Below are 25,752 nucleotides of genomic sequence, written 5' to 3' on the forward strand. Positions count from 1 at the left end.
AAGGAAGAATCAAAGTGTCGTTATTTGAAGAAGATATGATAGTACACATCATATCCTAAAATAGTTACCAGGGAACTCCTATTGCTTAAAAAAAAAAATCTTTCACAAATGTATCCGGAATCAAGATTAGCTAACGGTTAAGGACATGTCAATAGGACAAACAACAGCCTACAGAATGAGAAAAGAGCTTCACCAGACAAGACCAGGCTAAATGTTTCAAATGTGGCAGGATCTCTCAGCATAGCATTAACAAGGAGCGTGACATAAACAAACTACCTGCACACCAGGAAATTTAAAAAAAGGAGAGAAAATCAGTGGGTGATTATAAGTTATAATGGAAATCCTGAGGAAAGGATACTTCTTTTAAAGAAAAAACTCCTCCTCCCCATGCTCGTGTTTTCCAATTCATTACCAGGGAACCTGGCAGGAGACTGCTCTCCTCACCCTGGGTTTCCAGGTGGGTCCCAGAGGGTGCTGCAGACACCACATACTGAGCAGGATCCTTCCAAACAATATCATCACAAGAGCTCCTCCCAGTCCCTGGTGCCCAGCATCTGGAGCCAAGCTGCTCAAGCAAGGACAGCATGGTGGCTGTGCCCTCCCTCGCGGGCTGGAGTGATGCCACTGTTACCTCCATCGCGGCAGCTACCCAAGGCCGTGGCCTCTTCAGGAATCTGGGGTTCTAAGCATCTGATGCCACTTAGAGCAGGTCAAAGGTCTTGCTGTGGATCAGGTCAAAGGTCGTGCTGTGGACAGTGCTGCCCAGTGTCTCCTAGGCTACCCAGAGAGGCACTTCCGCTTCCAAGAGGAAGTTCCCTGTGCAGAAGTCCACGGGCTTGCACCCACAGTGCAAACTACATCAGAGCACTGTCCTGAGAAGAATGATGGGTTTGAGCAATTATGTTCCTTCACAGCGTCGTTTCCTAATTTTGAAGACCTTTAAGTATCCCAACTAGCAGGTATATATGGAACAAGTAGTTTAAAGGTGATATTATTCTGTCAGATTTTCAAAATTTGTTGCACTAGGAACAGTAATTGGGAATAAATATTTGGACCCACTAATTTATCAGAGTTGCAAAATGCTGGCATGCTGACTCGGTCCTTCTAAAAATTAATTTATTGGCTGAGATCAATCTTGTGCTTGTTAATACTGTCAATTTGAAAGGGTCTGGAGTCATCTAAGAGACCAGTGCTAGCCCCTGAGAGATATTTATGTAGATTAGATTACTTGTGAGCCACAGCAAATGTGGTTGACATCATTCCATGGATTTGAGTCCATGGCTGCATAACATGGAGAAAGGAAATTGAGCACCAGCATTTATCTGAAAGAACTGATCAAGGTCCTAGTGTGGGGAGTTTAGAGGGGCCAGCGTCTACAGGCTCCCTCCCTTGTGATCCCTAATGAGAGAGAGCAGGGTACAGGGATTTAAAGATTCTGTCAGAGAGTCCCACAGGCCTTCTTTTTCCTCACTGCTCCTCACAATAAGATGAAGGCAGAATAAGGGAAAATTCATAGGACTCTCTGTAGAGGAAGGCAAAGGAGAGATGGAAGACATTCTAATATAGATTTTGTTGTTGTCTCACAGAGGGGTAACAGGGCATGCTTAGACTGACTTGGCCTTAAAAAGAAAATTCGGATATTTTTGCATTTATAGATTTTGAAGAGTTAAGGAAGTCAGTCCACAATAGTGAGATTGTCTAACGTGTTTTAAGTTCACAGATTTTGATTAGCAATAACAAGCATATGCATACACAACAATGTGCAAGAACTCTTAAAAGAAATCCCACATTAGCTCAAAATTGAAAAATAGACAGTTATTTATTTAGGGGTAGACTCACAAATCAGAATTATCTGCTGAAACAAAGATCAGAAACTGAATCCCTGCAGCCAGGAAAGAGAGGCCAGAGGTATGCTCTAGATAGGCATAGAGAGTATAAAAGGCCACACCTCAGTGGGTGGTTAACCACTGGATCTAAGACTTCCTATAGTACCTCCCATTTCATTTAAATAAAAGAGTTCTAAGCCTGATAAAAATTATATAAAATAAGAACAATATAGCTGGGTGGTGGGGGTGCATGCCTTTAATCCCAGCACTTGGGAGGCAGAGACAGGCAGATCTCTGTGAGTTTGAGACCAGTCTGGTCTACAAGAGCTAGTTCCAGGACAGGGTCCAAAACCACAGAGAAATCCTGTCTCGAAAAACCAAAAAAAAAAAGAACAATATATTCAATAATTATCCTATCCTAACTAGTTTTTCTTGTAAGATAAATAACTTGGCCAAGTCATGAGAAGAAAGTAACTACAACTATCTAGTCTTCAACACCATTGAAGACCCAAGAAGGGAAATAATATTACTGGAGTAAACAGGAAGTGCAATCAAGCAACTTCCAAAATGTGCAACAAATGACAGAGATAACTGGCTACCTGGGCGATCACCCAAAGTCTCATTTGCAACATTGAAGAAACCAATTTTGGCTAAGACCTAGAATAACTAACAGACCATTAGCAGAGGCAGGAAATTTTTCAAAATCATTTTACCCTGTCTTGGCAAGATTTGACACTACTTCTTACCCATTTCTGGGCACCACGTACTTTGTCAATGGTTGAGGCATGGGCATTTCTTTGTTTAAAGGCCAGTTTTGGCAAAAAGAAAACAAGATCCATGTGGAGTGTCTTTGGTGCTCAACATTCTCTTGTGAATTGATTGGTGCTGCCAGGAGCAATCATATCTCACTTCAACAGAACCCTAAGTTATTTAAATGCCATATTTTACAGCTCTTTGAAATGGTTCAAGATTACCAATATATGAAGAATACAATTTCTATGTCAATAACCTGATTAGTCTAACTATAAGCATGACAATTATAGATGACTCTTGACCTATATTTATTAACCTATATAACTTAAAGACTAAGACTTCATGTTAGAATATTACACAATAAACAATTATGCAACAACTGAGGACAATGAATTCAAAATGTAAACAATGTATAAGTATCTTGCTCAGAGGTAGAATGGTACATTGCAATATAATAAATATAAATCAATATATTAAATAGTTTAAGCAAGCCTGTATGTGTACAATATTCAATGTAACTTTGATCAATATACAAGAATCTATCCCAAAGTAATTGCCTATAAATTATAACTCAAAAGTATTCACTCTATTACACACTATTATTATTAGCTCACACTAATATTATTTCATCCAATTTTCCCTTTTTTAAAAAAGAGATTCCTGAGTTTATAAATTTTCTCCCAACCCCCAACCCTATAACAATTATAATCAACCCCTAAATTATGTCCCTAATTATGAGTACAAACTTTTTTGGATGAGGAGACATCATATTCTAGAATTCCTTCCAGCTGTCATGAGAGTGATGTTCTTTCTATGGGATCCTGTGAAAGTAAAATGATAGATAAGTTCCAAGATTACTGTGTGGTATAATTGCAAATAGTCTCTGTGAGTCCTATTTGGAGGTTTGGCCAGAAGGTGTAAAAAAGTACCCTCACTAAGAATTTGATCTTGGGAAGTCTCAAGTACATTTGTTTTTCCCTGTTGTTCCAAAGTTTTTGCCTCTTTTCTGAAATAACCTCTAAACATTACCTAAGGACTGTTGAAACTTACTGAATCCACTCATGTGGTGTTGTCTTGATGTTAGAAGACCATGTCTTTATCAGCTCTCTAACTAATGTGGAATGTAAAACATAAGTTACAACAGCTTGCTTAATTTCCTTTACATCATTCATTCTTATAAATATACGTGTACTTTATTTGTATCCTTTTGAGCCTTTAGAAATTGATGCTTTGTCAGAGTAGATTAAAAGGTAGGAAGCTAAAATCCTGGGTAGGTCATCTCTGATAGCTACTGGCAATGTTGAATCCTGTCCTTGTCCCTTCTTTACCTGTTCACCAGATCTAATAATTTCCTCAATCATTTCAAAACTTTTTCCTATTGTCTTTTGTAAATCCTGAGTCTCCTGGCCTTTATAAATTTCAAGTGATTTCTTTGAGGCACCTATCCTCTGGTCCTCATTTGAACATGTGATTCTAAGGTCTGAAGTTTCTCCTTTAAAGATAACACATCATTCTTGAACATTACTTGGATAGCATACAGATTGCCATCTTGGAGAGATACTGTATCTGCCAACCTATCATAACTTTTTAACAAATTTTGATTGTCAAATTCAACAGTATGAATTATTTCAGATAATTTCTCTTTACCCTTAGATATAGATTCAATTTTGTCTGTCAAATTAATGTTGCCCTTTTTAATAGTATTAATTTTTTCAGGTAAGTTTTGATTTTCAATGGTATTAATCCTGTCAACTAGCTGTTCATTATTAGTCTATAAAGACTGTATTCTTCCTTAATGATATACTATGAAGTCTGAGTCATCTGAGTTTGTCTTTATTGTGTATCTGTAATTATTTTCTGACCAGGAAGGTTATTAAAATGATAAAAAAGCTTGTATAGGACTAATGCTGCTTTGCTTTTTGGCTCCACCCAGTCCATCATGGCAGAGGTCCCTTCACTGCCTGTGAGACTGCCACGTGGGAGCCATCTTCACCACCTTAACTCTGATAATCAATTGGCATGTGCTGCCATTAAGTTACTTGTAGCACACTGCCCACAGACCCCACTTATATGCTCAGCTTTCTGAAAGAACCTGCATATGTGCTGGTAGCATGGCAAGAGAGTGTAAGGGCTTTTTTTCTACCACTGAATCAGCAAGACTTCTTATAAAGGAGATGCAGTATGCAGCCAACAAGAAGAGCCCATCCAGAAAAAAAAAATGTGCCTAAATTTTGTTTTTTAGTGTCTATACTTTCTTTCCAAGCCTTCTCAGGTTTTATTTGGATTTAGCTAATAAACATTGGAGCACCAATTTGTTGTAAGAGGCTGCTTTTTGTTCCCAGCTGCTTAGCCCCAAAATAACCACACAGAAACTGTTTTAATTAAATCAATGCTTAATCTACTAGCTCTAGCTTCTTATTGGCTAGCTCTTACATCTAAATTTACCCATTTCTATTAATCTGTCTATTGTCACATGGCTGTGGCTTACCAGCAAGTTTCTGGCTCATCTGTCCACACTGGTGTCTACATGGCATCTCCTGAGTCTGCCTTCTTTCTTCAAGCATTCAGTTTAGTTTTTCCCACCTAGCTCCATTCTGCTAAGCCACTGGCCAAAACAGCTTCTTTATTCATTAACCAATAAAAGCAACAAATATAGAGAACTTCCCATACCACACATGCATAAAATTATAGAAATTAATACCATTTTAGATTACATTTAGATAACAGGCAACAATGCACCTGTCCTTTGAGGTCAGATGAAAATTCATATGACTTTTTCAGGGCCATGTAAATTATCTTTCAAACTAAATCTTCATGGGATCTCTAAAATGTTTCAAGCAGACCAAATTAACTGGGCAGAAAGTTATCAGGATCTTCCCGTCTTTAACCTCCAGGTACTAAGATAACAAGTACAAAACATAACTGGTTTGAGGTTTTAAGCTTGTACATTTGTCTTTCCTTTTTAATCTTATTTTACATAATTTCTGTTGATCAAATCCAAGCCCTGAAAGCACTCTAATCACTGAGCCACCCATCAAGCACTGAATACAACTATTTGTAATTATTATAACATTAAACATGACATTAAAATGTTTAATCACATAGTCGGATCAACTCTACTGATTTGAGAGAAGAGATTATTTTATAATTAAGAGATATTTCTTCTAGGAAAAATGATTTAACACTACACAGATATTGGCACCTTTAAATGTTATAAGACAAAAATGTACTGTCATAGGTTAAAGTCAAAGAAAAGTTATATCTGAGCTATACTTAATGTATAAAAACAGGAATAACTCTGAAACCCACAACAATATATTGCTCAATCATTAACACACACAAACACAAAATTATTCAGAGAAAAAAAGACATAGCATTTGACAGTGCAACAAAATAACCTCAGATAGGTGGTAAAGACCAAACTACAATTAAAGCTTTCTATCTTGTTAGTGTTAGCATTCTGGACGGTGTTCTGAGGCAGCAGATGACCTGCTTACAAATGGTGGTGCAGCTGGCCAGACTTTCCATATTTTGGAAAATTTAAATTTTCCATATTGCCATTCTCTTCTCCAGGCTTAGTATGAACACAAACATGTTAAGAGCATAAATGATACATTTATTATTTTGTGTTTTGACTGTAAAATTATGTACAAAAATCCTTCCATAGTTTTGTGAATATAATAAGAACACTTCCAAACTTACTACTGCTTTATATCAAGTATCAAATATTATTCAAAATATAAAGAAACATTTTTGGTCAAGATGGCGCCGAAAGCGAAGAAGGAAGCTCCTGCCCCTCCCAAAGCCAAAGCTAAAGCGAAGGCCTTGAAAGCCAAGAAGGCAGTGCTGAAAGGCGTCCACAGCCACAAAAAGAAGAAGATCCGCACATCGCCCACCTTTTGGCGTCCCAAGACCCTGCGGCTACGAAGGCAGCCTAAATACCCCCGGAAGAGCGCGCCCAGGAGGAACAAGCTTGACCACTATGCCATCAGCAAATTCCCCCTGACCACCGAGTCAGCCATGAAGAAGATAGAAGACAACAACACACTTGTGTTCATTGTGGACGTCAAGGCCAACAAGCACCAGATCAAACAGGCTGTGAAGAAACTCTATGACATCGATGTGGCCAAAGTCAACACCCTCATAAGGCCCGACGGAGAGAAGAAGGCCTATGTTCGGTTGGCTCCTGATTATGATGCTCTGGATGTTGCCAACAAGATTGGAATCATCTAAACTGAGCCCAGCCGGCTAATTCTAAATATACTCTTTTTCACCATAAAAAAAAAAGAAACATTTTTATTTAGGTAGTTTGAAGGTCTGATGAAGTGATCAACATTCACCTTATCATATTTTCTCTCTGATAGGTGGTTATATAATACTGCAAACCTAAAAAAAGAGATACAGAAATTACTTATTTCTAGCATAGAAAATCATTAATATGTTAGGCAATCCTATCACTGAAAAAGCTGAGACAGCAGGATTATTACTCCATGGCTTTTGTAGCTAAACAGGAGAATCTGACTAAAAAATACAACAAATTAAAAAAATCTGGATGACTATTGTAATTGGTAATAGTTATGGGTCATCTTGTATAATTACATTACAATGCAGTATGTATGTCTTTAAAACAATTAATGGCTGTGTGTGAAATGATGGGTGAGTTCTTTCTACACAATTTTAGGCAATATATCACTCAAAGGAAATGTGGGTTATGTAGTAAAATTTATGAGATGAGAGGAATAGGTCTAAGTGGTTGAGAGAAAGGGAGATATAGAAGATATGAATAAATGTGCCATAAAATCACAGGAGTGAACTTCTTCAGGGAAGAAATCAACTGGAAAACAGATTATAACAAAGACATATATGGAAACTGGGAGAAAGTATCCAATGTATAATGTTATATATGTATGAAAATACCACCTTGAAAGTCCTTTTTTGATATTCACACAAATTAGTATAAAAGATATTAACTAAATTAAAAAAACATAGGGAAAGACTATTTCTATTTATTGTGTTTTCATGAGAAATTTTTTAAAAGACCAAAATAAGTAAAAGAAAATACTTTTTTGGTGAGAATATTTGGTGAAGGAAAATATAGTATCTTTATTACAGATTAACAATGTTCTGAATCTATTACGGAATTCCCAGTTCTAGATTCTGCTGGCTGATGAACTGAAGATAAAATGGCCATACTAGGCTATTAGATCAGGTAAGAGACACAACCCCATGAAAACAAAAAATGCCTTCATTTATTCTTTCCTCTGAAGGTTTGGGGTAAAAAATAACACCATACCAAGAAGAATGTGTCTCTTAAAATCACTTTGTTATTTTGAAACCAGTTGTATTTCTCTGCTCTTCCATTGGGCCTCAGGATTCAGAAGTTTTTTTTTTCCTTACCATTCTGCTAATATTGTTCAAATTAATCAAAAAATTAGAAATGAAAACCAAACACAAGATTAAAAAAATCATAAAAATTACTTAGAAAAAAATACATGACAACATTTGACACCCTATATGTTAAGCTTAAATTTTGAGTTTATCTACAAAGATTGACCCAGTTGTTAACAACATCTAAGAGTCTAGAATTTGAGATCATGATATCTGGAACTTTTTTAATAAATTCATTCACATAACTGGCTATATATTTTGGTTACAGTCACTGATAGAATTGTGTCATGGGAGACTTAGAACAAAAAGATTATTAACTGGTTCAATATACAAAGAAATGACTAATAATATTTAAATTATTTTCTATAACAACTCTAGCTGTAATATAACAGTTAAAAATTATAAGAAAAATGTTTCATATACACATATAAAACTAAAGGTGTTGGACATTAACATTCTTAAATATGTGATCATCTTAAATGAAGTCTCCAAATAATAGGAGAATCAGAGTCCCAACTCTTCTCTTATCATCAAATAAAACTTACCATACTGGAACAGGGTTCCACCAAATTAAATTGTTAGACTGGGTATTTCTTGGAAATCTCCAAATAAACCCAGTTATTGCTAGGAAAATTGGTTGCTCTTCACAAATTAACAACAAAGCCCCCTTGTTGAAGACAGTACCCACACAACACATTGAACATAGAGAGGTTAAGTTGTTGTCCAGCTTACATGCCAAGTGTCTTTGTTACGTATAGGAAGGTACTCTGCAGGCTACCAAAAGGGAAATGTATTTGCCAACAAAACCACAAAGCCTTTTATCTACAATACTGTGCTGCCTACAAAATATGCTAGGGTAACGGTTGTACAAATATTGTGGAAGTAACCAACAGATGTTTGATTTGACTTAATGCATATTATACAAGATAAAATCCATACCTGAACCTGCTTGGGTGACCAAGAACCAGAGTCTAGATAGCCCAGAGACCTAGGTTCAAACCAAATGCTACAGATCTTTGAAAAAATAGTGATGGAATGACTCCTAATAATATTATGCTCTATTCATAGATCAGAGCCTTGTTCAGCCCCCATCAGAGAAACATTCTTCCTTCAGCACAAGGGGACAAACACAAAGACCCACAGTCAGAGATCTCACACACACACACACACACACACACACACACACACAGAGAGAGAGAGAGAGAGAGAGAGAGAGAGAGAGAGAGAGAGAGAGAGAGAGAGAAGAGATATAGATATAGAGATATCTTGGAACATGCATCAAACTTATTCCCTCAGATATCAGGGATCCCCAGGAAGATGAAGCAGAAAGTGTAAGGGCAAGAGGGGAAGAAGGACACCAGGCAAGTAAGGCCCTCTAAAGGACCTGAGTAAAGCTCATGTGAATTCACAGAAAGTAAAGTAGCAAGCACACAGCCTGCCAGGGTGTGCACCAGAAACTCTTGATATATATTAAGTTTCCATTGGTATTTGTATGAAAATCTTGAGCATGTGTTTGAGTTGGTCTTTGACTATTGAACCCTCTCTTTGGATTTCTTCCTTCTGTTGATTTACATTCTCAAACTTTGATGTGATTGTTTCATCATATTTTGTTTTATTGTGTTATATTTTGATGTTAAAACAATGAAAAATGAAGAAAACCAAATTTCTAGTAGATGAAATAAAAAGTATTCAATCATCTGTCCCAGGTATATTGCATCATTAGAATAATACATATGAAGCTTTACTGAAAATTTTAACATAGTATTCAAATGATAAAGGTATTTTTTGATTGCGCCTAGGGAATATAGATGGTAGTCTATTAAAATATGGTATTTTCCCAAATAAAAAAAATATATATATTGTATTCTCCTAAAATTACGTTCCTAACTCTCAATTAATCACAAATATGATGACCAATGCAAAATTTGACTAATAAAAGTACATTGAGCTTAGTAATTAGTGTATTTTGGCTATAGTTTGATTTTTAATGTATAGCTTCAGATATGAAATTAAAGTACTAAAAAAAATATGCCATAACTCAGCCAGCTTCACCATCTAAAACGACATCAAATTCGTATGAATCTTTTACTATAGTTCTCATTATGTTAAGCAAATCTTAATGTGTCATAATATGTATTATTTTCCAATTAGATCTTAGCTTAAAGTAAAAACTAGAATTAATAGCTATTTTCTTTGGACCCCAATATTTAAACTCTGTGGTGTGATTTGAAGTTTCAGTGAACTATTTATAACATGTCTCTGCTGATAAACATTTATGCCTTTGAATGGAGATATGAAAGCAGACATTTAGTTCTTGCTGCCAAAAAGTGACAGGGAATTTTGGACATTCCACAAGCCTGAATGATGGCTTCATCCCACAGCACATCTGCTTTTGGTAATGTTCTTGTAGGCTTGTAGCACACTGCCTAGAAGGGAAAGGAGAATGCTAGCAGAAATTTAACTATGTGTTTAAGACACCAACTATTCCTGATATGAATCACCAAGAGATTAGTGGCTTATGTGGTATAAATTAGCTTTTGTATGGTTACCTATCTTAGTTCTAATGAACTCAGGATACCAAAGGATTTTAAAAGAAGCCAGACCATTGCAAATAAGTGTAGGAAATCTACAAACCTAGAGTATTGTGACATCAGAAAAAAAATTGGAGAAATAATCATTGGGAAAAATAAATTAGAGACAAAGATACACATAAAACCAAACTTATAGGAACGGATGGAGTTTTTCTTTTGCAGCATCTTGTTCAACTTCATTTTGATGAAGGAACATTAATTGTGTAGTGTTAGTTAGTGAAGTACTCAATGATAGAGCTGAGAATGTCATGATGAGATTAAATTTTCTTGAAATTCTCCTTACTTAGTCATTAGGGTTTCCTTTTTTACATTTTATTATTGATATTGTCATTATTGTTATTATTATTGTTTGTTGTTGTTATCGTTGTTCTTCCAAGCCTACATTTTGGTAAGCTATCTTATTTTTTGTTGATCCCTAGTCTAATCATCAGTGGTTTTGTAAGGATGATGTCATCTTTTTCCAAAAATGTTCTGGACACAACTCATTTCTGTTATGCAATACTGAGAAAAATAGTTTAATGAGCATGGCATATTGAGAAACAGATACTACAGGGATGGTTACTCCTGCCTTAGCTTTTAGGTAATTTTAATTTCCATGTCATTATTTTCTTTACTATGCACCAGGAAGGCAATAGTCAACAAGAGTTTGAGAGATAATAGAGGACTTCATATTAGTTGGATGAAAATTCCTAATTGGATCTTGTCTCAGACTGCAGAGAACTCAATTCAAGTAGGATACAAATCCAAACACAGAAGTCAAGGAAGCTGTGAAAATGTTGAGGTGACATATGGATGACATCTATTAAGCTTCATAAATTTTGCTTCCAGTTGTTTAGGGTAGAGATAGTTAGCAAACAATGAATGAGGTGGGGAGAGAATTGTGACAACAATGATATTAAAAGGGTCTGGCATATACACCTCAGAAGCAGAAGTGAGTGGAGAAAGAAGGAGAAACTGAATCCAAGTATAATATAATCTAGGACTCAAGTTACCAGGAACTGTATAAGAAAATTATCTATTTGTCTCTGTGTCCAGGGAACCGTGGATCAGAACCAGCATCAGAGAAATAAGTGGTATGTTATTCCGATTTATGAGGCACTTATTCAACATATGGAGGCTGCATACAAATTGAAAGTCTATGTGTGTGTGAGTGTGTGTATGTGTGTATGCTAAACAAGTTTATGTAAGAGTATAGGAGTTAATGAAGTATTTGCTTTGTAACTGAAATAATAATTATTATGTATAATATGACATAAATTAGTTGCTATTTTTCTCATATTGGTTGGTTAAAACAAGCAGCAGAGATTAATTTTCTCTGTATATTTTGCCATTTGCATGAGGAGATAACACCACAGGCTTATTGTAAAATTCATGCGAGCTTGGGGTTGTTTGCATGAAGAAAGATAAAAATGAAGATAGGTTTAGGGTGAAGCCCTTTGGATGCAAACAAAATTAGTAACCCTGGAGCTTGTTTTATTTTAGGTTTATTAACATATCATGCTTGTAGCAACTGAGCTGCTTCCACAAAGCATATATTTGAAGACTGTAAAGTTTATCCTTGATGTATCATTGCTAAGATACATGTTTATCACCTCTATCTCAAAACAATCAGGAACTAAGCAATGGCAAAGGAAGATATTGGAAAAGAGACATACATGATTCACTGTAAACTATTTTAATGTAATATATATATATATGCTATATGTTACATAGAGTTTACTATTTACAGTTCACAAAGTAGGTTATTATTGCTAACATTACTAAGTCCAACCAAAGCACAGTCTACCTTTAAATTACATATTCTTAGGTACCCAACCATTAATATTCCTCAAATCTTAGGAATTAAAGAGTAAATAGTTATCTAGAGATGTTTGATGCAGTGTGTTGGGGTACCGAGTGTGTAGAATAAAATAATTGAATGTATTGAAGGAATACAAAGAGAAAGGAAGAAAGAATACAAATAGATTGTGTGTCTGAATGGTGCCATATGTGTTGGTACCTTTGCTATTCTCAGCAAGACCTTAACATTTTGCCTAAGATCAAGATGACAAGTAATTTAGCACAAATAAACACAGAATATGCAAATACCAAGAAAGAACTTCTTGTGTCTTGTGTCTTTTACAACTCTGAATGGTTTCATTATTTTTATTTCTCTCTCCATTTCTAAACAAGCAAATATATTCATATACAGAGAATAAGAAAAAGAGAATAATATGTAGATCACATAATTTCTAAAAACTTAAATATATTCAGAATCATAAATTTGACTTCTTAGCTAGGATTCATAATTTACTAGGAATTCTTCAATACATAAATTGTGTGTGTGTGTGTGTGTGTGTGTGTGTGTGTGTATGCTACAAGCAGACAATAGTAAATGACAAAGGTTCAATGAATTGAAGAAAAAAATTTCCAAGTATATGGCATTTCAGAGATTTCATGGGAATAAATAGCTTTAGGAACATGAAAGTAGAAACACTTTCTTGGTTAAGTGGAGACTGTGACCTTTGAATACAGATATATGTTTTCATAAGTCTGATGTCTTACATGTTGTACTTTATTTCTTTTATTTGTTGGATATTTTTAGTTCAGTAAAAGAAAGAGAATGTGATAACCTAACTGGTTCTGTGAGATGTTCTGTTGCAAAGCATCTAGAAATACTCTAGGCTTTTGAAATATACTCAGCAGCTGTTGACTCTCAATGCGACGAAGAGCACTTCCACTTAAGAGACAAGAGTTTCTACATCCAGACTTTACATTGCAGAGAAACAGAATCCTAACCCAGCAGGACGGCGTCAGTTACCAAAAGTGATCTCTAAATAGGATTGATAGCTGCAATTCCTTTTATTTAATTTTCTCTTGAATGATTAAATTTAGGAAATAAATAGTCAAAAAGCAATTCATTTCACAAAAAATACTGGAATCAAGTATAAAATATGATAAAATATAGAGAGACTTAATCAGCATACATTTTTTTTCTTCCACTTACCTTGCAGAGTGATATCTTAGCCTTTTGTGCTTTCTATACGAAAAGGCAAGTACTTTTGAAGATTTTCAGAGTGATTCTGATTCTTTACACCTTTAGGCTGCCTCCAAGTATTTATACAAAAGAGAAATAGCATTGCCAACAGGGAGCTCAGATAGTCGATTAACAAACAACTTAGGAACATGCAAGTACATCTGGGAATCATAAAGAGATCTTAACATTAACAGAGAGAATATTTCAGTCAAAAGGGGGGCTTAAAGTAAAGGGGTTCTTAAAATCACCTTTTCAGAGGCAAATATCAGTAGCTTATACCCTAGTGCGGCTTACATGCACTCCAGGAAAGAAAAATCCTTGCAGAACTGTATGTACATAGTTCTATTGGGAAACCATTTCTAAAGGGGAAAAAAATAGACCAGCACAAGCCAGTTTTGTCAAGAGCAATAACATTTTTTTTCACTGTGGGAAATTGTATATACAAAGCCAAATTAGCATAAGATTGGCTACAGAACTGAAGCCAAGGATTAGACTAAGATTTGAGGTAGGGTGGGAGGGCTGGGAGAAATTTGTTCTCTTCTTTTTCATACTGTGAAAATAACAGGTTATTTTTGTTTTGAAAAGTATCTGGTCCATATGGCTGGAACATACTAATTAATAAATTATAATTTGGACCTCAGATTTTAGTTTATGAAAAGCCAGTATTAATGTTTCTGTGAAAAATGGATTATCTTCCATTCTCAGATAAATAGTTCCTGACTCTGAAAACTGAACCCTGGATTCAGGTGGAGGGTCCCTCCTCTTGCCTAGGCAGATCAACTGATCTTTCATGGAAATAGCTGCACATACCAGCAAAACACCACTAAACCATTCACCTTCATGTTTCAGAAAATGTACTAGCACTGCCAGCAATTTTTATTCAGTGTCTTGGTTGTGAGGTTTCTCATTAAACACTTACATCCAAATCTCTGTTGAAAGCACAAACTCTTTTGCTTTGCACTTACCCACCTAAATGAATGTGTTTAACCACCTTTGGGGAATTAACTGCCCTTGAAAAGTAACCTCAATTTCCTTTAAAGGGCTTCTCATATAGCCCTCCGCTAGCATGGAGGATTTCGTGTTGCCTCCAAGGTTCATATTCAAGAAGCTTGGTTCCCACACTGGCTGCTTTTGAGGACTCTTGCAAGAATCCAGTTGATTCTAACAAGATCTATCCAAATGAAGCCTAATTACTGAATTTCTCTGCCTTCCTGCCTTCCCTGTGGTCTCTTCTTCCTTCGTGATACCATTTATTCAGAGCCCATCATCACCAGTCCAAATGATAAAGCCACAATGTCTTGAAATTTTGTCCTATCTGAAATACAAGCTTCGCTGAACCTCCTTTATTAAGTATCAAGTCTCGGGTATTTTGTTGCAAACAAACAAACAAACAAAAAAAAACAGGTAGTTACTAAAATAAATCACACATATTGTTTTAGTGTAAATCATAGGAAACTACCTTTGATTTGTTCTTCATACCAAAAACAGTCGAACATCCCTTGTCAATTCTGTACTGAAATACTTTCAAATCCATTCATGTCTCTCCATCTCCAAACTATCTTCACCAGTTGTTTCTCACTCCTTAATATTCTCTTTCCAGCTTTCTCTGAACCTTTCCTGGGATTTTTTTCCCATAAAGCTGGCAGTATAATGTTTAAGAAAAGTAGTCAGCTCCAGTCATCAGTCATCTTCTGGTACCTTCAAATAAGATAATTGAGGCAGGTTCATCTTTGGCTCCTCTGTGAACTTCACATTGGTTTTTGCATAGTAGCTTGAAGCCAACTAATCTCTTTTTCCTTTAAAAAATTGGGCTGGAGATATGTATTAGCAATTAAGAATCAGAGAACATGGATTTCAGTTCCTAGTACTCATAAGGGAGCTTAAACTATTATTTGTTTCTACTTCTAGGGTATTTGTTACCCTCTTTTGGTGTCCAAATAACTTCACAGATGCATTTCACATACAGGCAGTCAAATATCAATATAAATACCAAGTTATACAGTTGCTGATCTTTCTACTCAGAAATTGTAGACTGTCCTTATTATACTTCATTTCTGTACCTAAGTATAAAGCTAAGCCCCGGTAAAAGTTGGCCTATCTTGCTCAGTTGGGAGATGTGGGGAAACCCATGAGCATAGAACTTATAGAGCTTTTGATAATTTCAATTTTGCATTTATACATCATTATTACCTCATCATAAAATTTAGGATGATTGACAAAATTTAAATATTCATAAAACAGCACATGAGTGGAAATATATACATATACATATTTTCTCAGTAATTATGAGGCTTATTTATCTCTTCTCATTTCTGGAAGAAAATAGAGTAATAATTGTTCTAAACCACATGCTGATAGACTCAGTTACATAAATTATTATTTCCCATAAGCATGTGTATTTTTACCTCTGATTTAAAATTTGTGGGTCTTATTTGGTATTTAATTAAATAAAGTACTTATAAGGAAAGGAAAAGAACTTTAAGCAAATTACTTAGCATTATTTTTACTAAAATATTCACATATTATACAAAATATATGCCATAGTTTTATAATAATTTAACTTCTGACAAGAAAAATTATTTTTCAAAGTTTTTGAGAAAGTCCCATAAGTAGATGTCATTGACATACAAATCACATTGGTACATTTTGTCTACATAGCCAGAGTGGACAATGGAATTTAGCCTGAAAACAGAAAAAAAAAAGTGCCCTTAATTCTCTGTGTCTATGACCTCAATTAAAAGGAATCTTAACCCCACCATCTACCTTAGGCTATTTCTGTTCTAATTTTAATTTTTTCCCCTCTGTTCCTTCAAACAAATGATTCTTCCCCTTTCCATTTACATTTATCTTCTTTATTTTCTTCGTGAGAAACTGTATCAACTAATCAAAGTAGCTCATTGTAGAGCTTGGCTGCAGAATCACCCGGCTTCGGAAGATAAAAGCCTTTCTTGTGTAGCCCTATGACTCTATCTGTTTTAGCTTAGTCCTTGTAGAACAGAACCTTGACTACATTCCCACTGTTAGGGTTAACCCGGTGCCTGTGGTTTAAAAGGCATTATGGTGTAAAGGATGGTATGAACAGTATAGCGTTGAAGAACTGCTTTCTTACTGAACTAAACTTAGTCAAGCAAAAGGAAGGATAGACACACTGTCTATGACAGGGGTAAAAGTTCTGCCTTCATAATATATAACCACACAGCAAAACACACCTTTCTCCCTTCCTCGTTTACTGCCATCTTTTCCACAGAATCATTTCAGAACATTCTTCACATTGATTCAAGCCACATAAAGATCCAGTGAATTCCTCAGAAAATAAAGTGAAATTAGATTTCACATTTAAAAATACTGAAATAATATGTCTTCTTAGGTATAAAAGCATGTAGTATCTTTTCACTTATAAAAGTTTCATGTAATTGTTAATAATCACATATTTTGTTCAAGTTATACATTGTTTCTTGTTGATAGTTTATAGAGCTAAAGGAATTTAAAAAAATTGTAAAAAGATTTCTGTAGTCACTCTGAATGTTATCTCTAAACATCATAAAAATTGGATTGTATTCTTTAGAAATTTAAAAGAATAAAGCAAAACTTCCGTGGAAGGCAAAATAAGATATGTTTTCCATATTTATGTAGTTAATTTACAGAGACATAATGGGGATTTTACTAATTTTCTATTTTCACTTATATTTCAGGAAGGGGGAGCGATTGGCTATGATTATCGATAATCTCCACCTCTGCCTGCTTAAGCCCTGTAAATAATGAATACCACATATATCCTTTGTTGTCAATCTGATGGCAGATAAAACTACCAATATTAGAGTATTTTGGCCGTAAGATATAAAAATTAATATCTAATTCATCTAATATTTAATTCATCTTTGCACCAAATCCCTATCAGATTGTTCTGTTTTATAAATGTTTTGTAAGGAAAATCCTAAGAAAACTAACCACATGAAGACTCATTCTGTCTGCATTTTTGGTCTCCTTCATTGTTCTGCAGTTTGAGAATTTTAGAATGTATATTGAGTTTTCCTATTTTCTAATCCATCAGTAATCTTTTACTTAATATTTCCAGTCTTCTTTGAGACAATGAGAAGAAAAATAAGTGACAAGAACGATATAAAATGGGGAGTAGACATTCAGAGCCATCTCTGCATGATTCTTTTTTGTGAGGTGAATGAATTTCAATGATTCATTTCTTCTCAGCCATGTTTATGTGACTATATTTCCTGGGATGGATTAAATTGACCAGAAACTAATGTAAGCAGAGTGAAGAATTAATAAGGTCTTCAAACCATTTTATTTATTAGTAGTGTGTAGTAAATTCAAGAAGTCAATTTTTCATCCATAAATTGGAGCGAGGGTTATATTTCTTCTATTATGAATGTTTTGTAGGAGAGGTACAAATTAACATATTCACTGAAGATGTACTACATTAAGTATTTGCCAGACTCCCTTTGATGATAGTGTATTCATTTGACATGTACTAATATTTATGCTAAAGTATGAAACACCCTGAAGTACCATTTCAGGAATACTTTTAGCAGATAAAAGTATAGATAAAGAAAAATTAGAGTTAGCATATGTACTTTTAACTATATGCACACACTTACATACATGTATATGTTTTTATTAACTGAGTTCTGTCTTGTTAAAGTGTGAATGCTCTGAGATACAAGATTCTAAGCACTCATAGTCTGCGATAAAGCAACAACTCAATTTCTCCTGGAGAAGGTAATTGTTTTGTTTTGAAACTGATGGTGGAGTATGAAGAGGAAGAAAAATATCCTTTCATGAATTATAATAACTTTTGCATAATCTCATGTATACACAAGAATGAGCTATGAGTATATTATGCCTCATACAATTTCAATCAGAAGTAAGTGCATATTGTGTAGTGTTATTTTTGTTTATGAGTCTATTCTGTAAACTATAGTAAACATGGTCTCTTTTTATGAAGTCCACAAGCTGTGTTTCTCACGATTTACTGGGCTTATCACAGGTTGTGATGGTGGCCATGCTGGCTAAAACAGTGTGAATATGTATTCTGAATCACATGATGAAAAGTCAAGTTCCTTGCTCGTGCTCCGTCTCCTTCTGCTCCTGATTTGGACCTTGAGATTTCTGTCCCGTGCTCCTCTGTCTCTGTCTCCTTTCATCGCCTGATGAAGGTTAATATTCATGAGGGCCTAGGCAGTTTGGATGCTCACCTTAGGAGACCTGGATAGAGGTGGGCGGTCCTTGGGCTTCCCACAGGTCAGGGAACCCTGATTGCTCTTCCAGCAGATGAGGGAGGGTGACTTGATCGGGGGAGGGGGAGGGAAATAGGAGGCGGTTGCGGGGAGGAGGCAGAAATCCTTAATAAATAAATAAATTTAAAAAAAAAGAAGAAGTGGTGGTGGAGATCCTGAGGGGACATTGGGAGAAGGAAAAACATAACCAAAATATATTGTATGAATTTTTTTTCAATAAAAACTTTGTAAGCATCAAAAAAAAAAAAAGAAAAGTCAAGGTTTGTAATTGTCTGATATAAATCTAAGTTAAAAATAACACCTCATATATAATTAGAGAAAATTCTAGCATCTATGGCAAGATTTTTGTGCTGACTGTATTTTAAATTTTATGAATGTATTTATTCATTCAAGTATTTTTAATAATAATTTTGAAGTATTATCTTATAAAATATATAAACTTATATATATAGTGTCTTTTGTACCAAAACCAAGATTCTTCTATTTGTTCTGTATATTATACTTACTATTCATTCAATTTAAACAGTTTTAACTTGTTAGGCAACACATGTGGATAGTAACTTTGTGAAGTAAAACTAAAATTTTGTTCTAACTTTCATAGAATGACTTGTTTGGTTTTATTCATTACTCATGAGTTCCATCATGTTGAAGAAGAGGTAATCTGTTGAAGAAGTTAAGGGGCTAAGTGATAAGCCCTGGTCCTGCTCTTTAGCCTTATAGCTGAACTCTTCAGATTGAGGCACGTACATCAGGAAGAGATGAGTTAGCATCTCTGAGGACGAAACCAGAGTTAAATTTAAAGACACATATGAAATACAAAAACACAGGGTCAGCTACTGAGTCTGTGCCCTTTCATAGGGCTGAATTCAGCATCTTCTGTGACTTCTGCATGTGCCACATGATAGCCTCACGTATTTCTCAAACAGAATGTACCTAATGCATATATATGTGGGAAATAAAATATGCAATTTATTGTATTGATTTTCCTGCTATCAATGATGCAGCACTCCTGATAACTTCACCTTCTTTTCCAAGAAATCTTAATCACGATGACTTTATTTTATAGTATATGCATAAAGACCACATGAGTCTAGATGACTAGAATTTTATTATGTTGATTTACCTTTGTTGGTAAAATAAACAATAAAGAAAAATAAATATATCCGCATTTTCTATCCTGTGAAATGAGAGTTGTTTGATGAAGAGAGAAGCTTGATGAAAGGATGTTATCCAGATAATAAATTTAATTTTATTTTTCTTATATCTTAAAGGTTACATATTGTTTTGTGTATTTGTTGAAGTCAATCTGTAACTGTTGAGAATATTGAAGATTTTGACTGATTCAAAGTTGATGGCATTCTAAAACCTATTCTTTTGTTCAAGATTTAAGACAATACATGAACTCATAAACCTGATACTCATAAAAGTAATTTTAGTTTATGTACTGCAAGTCAATGTAAATGAATTTATGTTATATTTTAATAAACATGAATTTCCTAGATGCTATTGACAATAGGTATGATTCATGAAAGACATTTTGTTAATGTTATTTGTATATCAAAGATTTCAGGGTGAATTTTTAACTTTACATATTTATATCAGTAGAATACTGGAAAATATTTAAACTTGGTTGTAAGATCAGGTCTCAGTTGTCAAATAATTACCCTATAAACTTGAGAACCTTAAATAAATCACAAGAATCCACATATAATTGGAAAATATGCAGAATTTTGTAAATCTATCATCCCACCCAGCACTAATGGAGTGACTGGAATGTCTTTAGGGTTCACTTGCTAGACAACTTAGCTTAATTGTTGTGTTCAGGAATCAGTAAGGAAAACGATCTCACACACTTAGGCAGAGGGGCATTGAGGGAAGCACGTAGCATTGACAACTACATGAACTTGTGCACATTTGTTAATCTACTGTGGTACACAAAATATATGCATACACATAGAGCACATATGCACCAAAATGTTGATACAATAATGTAGCCTTGTTTGTTTGTGGTCACTATTTATTTGCTATTATATCAACTTCTTTTAAATTATTTCCACAGCTATCGATTTTTTCTAATATATAATTATGTTATTATATATTATACATTTATCTCATATATATGTAATATGAGAGAAGAACCTATTTTCAATAAAAATAAATTATGCATATAACATAATTATGTGTATACATATATAACAAATAAATTATATATATTAATGAAAATAGATTCTTCTCTCATACAACACATCCAAACAGCAGGTTTTCCTCCCTCCACTCATCCTACCTCCCACCTCTTTCCTTCTTTAAGTTTGGTACATTTCCCCTTCTGTTTCCTCTCCCAAAAAAGATCAGGACTCTAAATAAAATAAATAAATAGATAGATAGATAGATAGATAGATAGATAGATAGATAGATAGATAGATAGAAATAAATTACAAACCCAATATTTTGTGTAAAGTGTAAGAAACAGAAAAATGAAAAAGTAAACTATCATGGCAATTAATAGAGATCATGTCTGTATTCCCAGAAAGGGAGAGACATAAAGAGCAGAACTCTGAATTTGAGGTCAGCCTAGGGTACAAATTCCAGGTCAGTCTACTCTATGCATGGTGATAATCTCTCAAAATGTGTGTCATTTATCAAGGAATTACAATATAACTCAAGTGCTTGATATCCAAAGCAAAGTAGTTAACTGACACTGAGATTTTAGCATTAAGACAAGAGTATTATTGAAAATTAAATATACATTTAAGTAAATGAATTTCACATTTATTTTATATTTATTATATAATTTTATACATCTATATTTTATGTGAAAAAATTTTAATTATTTCTAGTAATCATTTCAGATCTCTTTTATAAAATGCTTACCCCATATTAACAGAGAGACAAGCTGTATGTGGAATAAGGAAGTTCTGAATATTAAGGTCAAGAATATGACAGATGAGACACTGTCAAAGTGAAAGTCTAACAATTTGTGCTGTGCCCTCTAGCTCAGACAAACTGTGTACTTTTTGTTACAGCTGCAGTGACTCATATTGTGATTTCATGTCATTGACTGCTGCTTATTCCGATTGAACGCATGGAGACATGGATCTTACAAATTCAAAGGCTCCTGTCTTTATGTTTTCACAGTATGTAAACGGAGAACATAGAGACTAAAAGGATAAAATTCCCATGTTCTTTTGTGCATAATAGAAAAAAAAAAGACAGTCCTTAGTTACAACAAATCAAGTTTCAGTCCTGGTGCATTAGATTCCTTGGGCTATGATTAAAAGTGAAAAAAAAAGAAGTCAAGTAAGCATGGAATCTCAACAGGACAATTGGTCTTAGATATTAACATTGTATACCTAATATTGCTTGAAAATTTCATTGTATCCTGGGAACTGTATTGATCCTGACTATTGCCACTCTACGCTGTTTCTGATAAAAAATTTGATTGTTCTCAATAAAAATGTCACAGTCTCAGTCTTGCTGTGGCCCCTCCAAAAAAAATAAAAAGACAACAGCCAAACAGGTTACAAGATTCAATAAAACAAAATGAAAGTTCTCATATGGAAGCTGAAGAAGCTCATATGGAGGCTGAAGAAGGGAAAGAATCTCAAAAGCTCAAAAACATGTCAGAGACACACCCACTACTACTGTTAGGAGTCCCACAAAAGCACCAAGCTAACAGCTATAACAAACTCAAAGAACAGAATCAGAACCACTCTGGCCTAGAACTTGTGACCTCAGTTTCTATAAGACCATATGATCCCTGCATAGTTGAGTATATATTCTCTTGGTGTCCTCCATCTTCTCTGATTCTTACTCGTCCTTCTGTCTTGTTCCCAGGGTTCTCCTAACTCTGAGTGGAGCAACCCAATGGAGACCTCTAATTTAGACTCTTACTCTGCATCTACCTGCAGCTGGGGAGAGACTCTCATTAGATGACTGGACAAGGCTCTAATCTATGAGTATAGCAGAATATTATTAAAGTCATTTTTATTCATTTTAAGTCCAGTCCAGTTTGGTTCTACAATTGCATGATGTCATTTTTTGACAGTTGAGAAATAAATATTTCATTTTGTAAATGTACCACATTTTCTTTATTTATTCTTCAGTTAAAGGAAATCTAGGTTGTTACCACTTTGGCTATTATGAAGAAACCCCAGTAAACAAAGTTAAAGAAGTGTCATTGCTGGAGGATGAAACATCATTTGGGTATATGTACCAGAGTAGTATAAATGGGTCTTGAAGTGTTTATTGATCTCAAGTATTCTCAAGAAATCCACGTTTATTTCCAAAGTAGCTGTACAAGTTTGTACTCCCACTAGCAATGGAGGAGTGTTCCCCTTTCTTCACATAAGCTATAACTTATGTTATTGATCTTAGGCATTCTGACAGATGTAAGATTGCTGGGGGAGGCTGCTTGTTCTCTCCCTGCTACCCAGACCTGAAATAACCCAACAGAAACTATATAATTTGTGATACTTCTTGTCCAGCAGCTTAAGTGTATTTCTGGCTAACTCATATCTTAAATTAACCCAATTCTAGTAATCTGTGTTTCACCACCTGGCTGTGGCTTATCAAGCAACATCTCTTTGACTCCACATAATCTTTCTCCATATATATATATATATATATATATATATATATATATATATATATATATATATAGTATCTTCCAGTCTAACTATAGTCTGTTAAGCCATTGGCCAAAAGAAACTTCTTTATTCATCGACCAATAAAAGCAACAAATATACAGAAGAACTTCCCACACCATAAGATGGAATCTGAAATTCAATCTCATATTTATTTCCCTTATAGATGACGATGTTAAACATTTCTTTAACTGTTTCTCAGACATTTGAGATTATTCTATCAAGAAAATTGATACAAGTAGAAAAACAATACCACCCCAAGTGGGGCAATCTAGAGCCAGAAAGACAAATGTGGCGTGTATTCACTTATATTAGCTGTTGCCTACGTGATAAGATAAAATCCACAAACCCAGAGAGGTTAGGAAAATATTGGGGCGCTAGGATGCATGCATGGATCTCCCTGGGAAGGTAAAATAGAGTAGATTTCATAAGTGGACTGGAGACATGTGGAGACAGGAGTAGGAGGGAACTCTTGTGTATGAGGAAAAACAGATGAGTGGAGAAAGTTCAATGAGATGCAGTTAGAATAGAATGGCATTTGTGGTCCTGTGTGCTAACGTAGTGAAGAGGAAATTTTCTAGAACTTATGAGATTAACCTTAGTGAGGGCACTTAGTAATGGTGACATAGTGTCCGAACTAGCCAATTTTTGTAGTTAGGCAATGCTCCCAGTGGGGGTACTAGGTTGCATCTGGTTGACAATTTGCCCAAGGGGTAACATGGATACTCTTAAACAATACAGACTGATGTTAAGACAGAGGGTTGCTCTCACAACAGGCACAGCTAGGCCTTATTGCTGAGAAAAACAACCACACAGATCACTGAATGTAGAGAGTTGGAGCTAGTACCTATATGGAGCCATCACCCCTACATTCTAGTCTCTTTGACACAAGAAGATACTCCTCAAGCTGTAGAAAGAGAAACCTGTACATCAACCCAACCACCAACAACTCAACCTAAAATCTGTTACTACTGCAAGATGTGTTATGGTGTATATTGATGCAGAACATTGGAAGTGGTGATCATGGGCCTGGAGGAAAACCTACTATTCTGCTCATAGAACATAGCAATGAAGTGACCCCCACTTCCATATTTGTTTAGCAATGGATTTGAGCATCATTAAACCTTTTACACAGAAGATTCTTCTTGGAGCAGATGATATTTAACAAAGAGATCTATAGCAGAACAATTCAAAGAGACTGAGGGACTTTGTAGCACTAAACACTAAATAGAGTGTCTTTTTGAAAACATCATCCGCATTTTGTATTTATCCATGGTTTCAAAATGAAAAATATGTTATTAAATTATCTCTAATGTAATACAAAAGGTCCCATAGTTCATAATATATATTGATTAAGGCCATTGCTCTTTCAATATCATTCTTAGGTTCTCAAAGACAAGTGCATCCCATTTTGAGATAAAATCAAAAAGAGGTAGAAATTTTAATGGAAATGATGGCTTAGATGGCAGAGTGTTAGCTTTGGTAAAGCTAAAGGGCTCAGATATAGATCTCTAACATCTCCAAAAAAGTTAGATGCATATCTTCAACCCTAGAAGGGAAGGTCCAAAATAAAATGATCCCTTGAGCTTGTTGGCTGACCAACCTAGTAATCCAATGAATTTCAAAGACAGAGTGAGTTCCTTCTCAAAATAAATTGGAAAATAATAGACAGTGACAGCTCATATGGAATAATAGTATCCACATGCACACAAATATTTGTCATGCATTTTAACATTCACCTACACAGAAACACATAGAAAAAGTTAAAAAGTAAAAGAGATAGAAAAAAAAGAAAAATTTAAAAAGCAGTATTATAAATGCAAATTAGAATTTACATTCCTAATTTGACATTAATAATGCAGAAAATTGTCTATCACACGGTAGGCTAAAGAATGAGTGTGCGCGCGCGCGCACACACACACACACACACACACACACACACATTCACACAAAAACACAGAAACACCCCTCTCTCCAGCCACACACACTTTATTTCAAGGCTGGTGATGTATGCTAGACTTTATTCCATAGGGCAAGGAACGGGATTGTGCTTCGTGCTGAAAGCTTGTTCTGCCTAAAAATGAATACTGCAGGGAAAAACCAGAGAATGCAAGCAAAAAAGAAAATGCATGAAGGGGAGGAACTAGCTAAGTCCTAGCTGACAGTGTGGGTTAGCATGACAAATTGTAATAAGAAAAAGGCATGAGCACAGATATAAATTGCTCAGGCAGACAGTTCACTTGTACTAATGAAACACACTGAAGAAGCAACGGTGAAATGGAA

General features: G+C 34.9%; 1 pseudogene; it reads left to right on the forward strand.

Moving 5' to 3' along the window:
• Nucleotides 1-6,341: 6,341 nt before the first annotated feature.
• Nucleotides 6,342-6,836, forward strand: LOC142834814 (large ribosomal subunit protein uL23 pseudogene; annotated as a pseudogene).
• Nucleotides 6,837-25,752: the final 18,916 nt, after the last annotated feature.

This window comes from Microtus pennsylvanicus, chromosome 14 (assembly GCF_037038515.1).
Source record: "Microtus pennsylvanicus isolate mMicPen1 chromosome 14, mMicPen1.hap1, whole genome shotgun sequence".
Taxonomy (NCBI): domain Eukaryota; kingdom Metazoa; phylum Chordata; class Mammalia; order Rodentia; family Cricetidae; genus Microtus; species Microtus pennsylvanicus.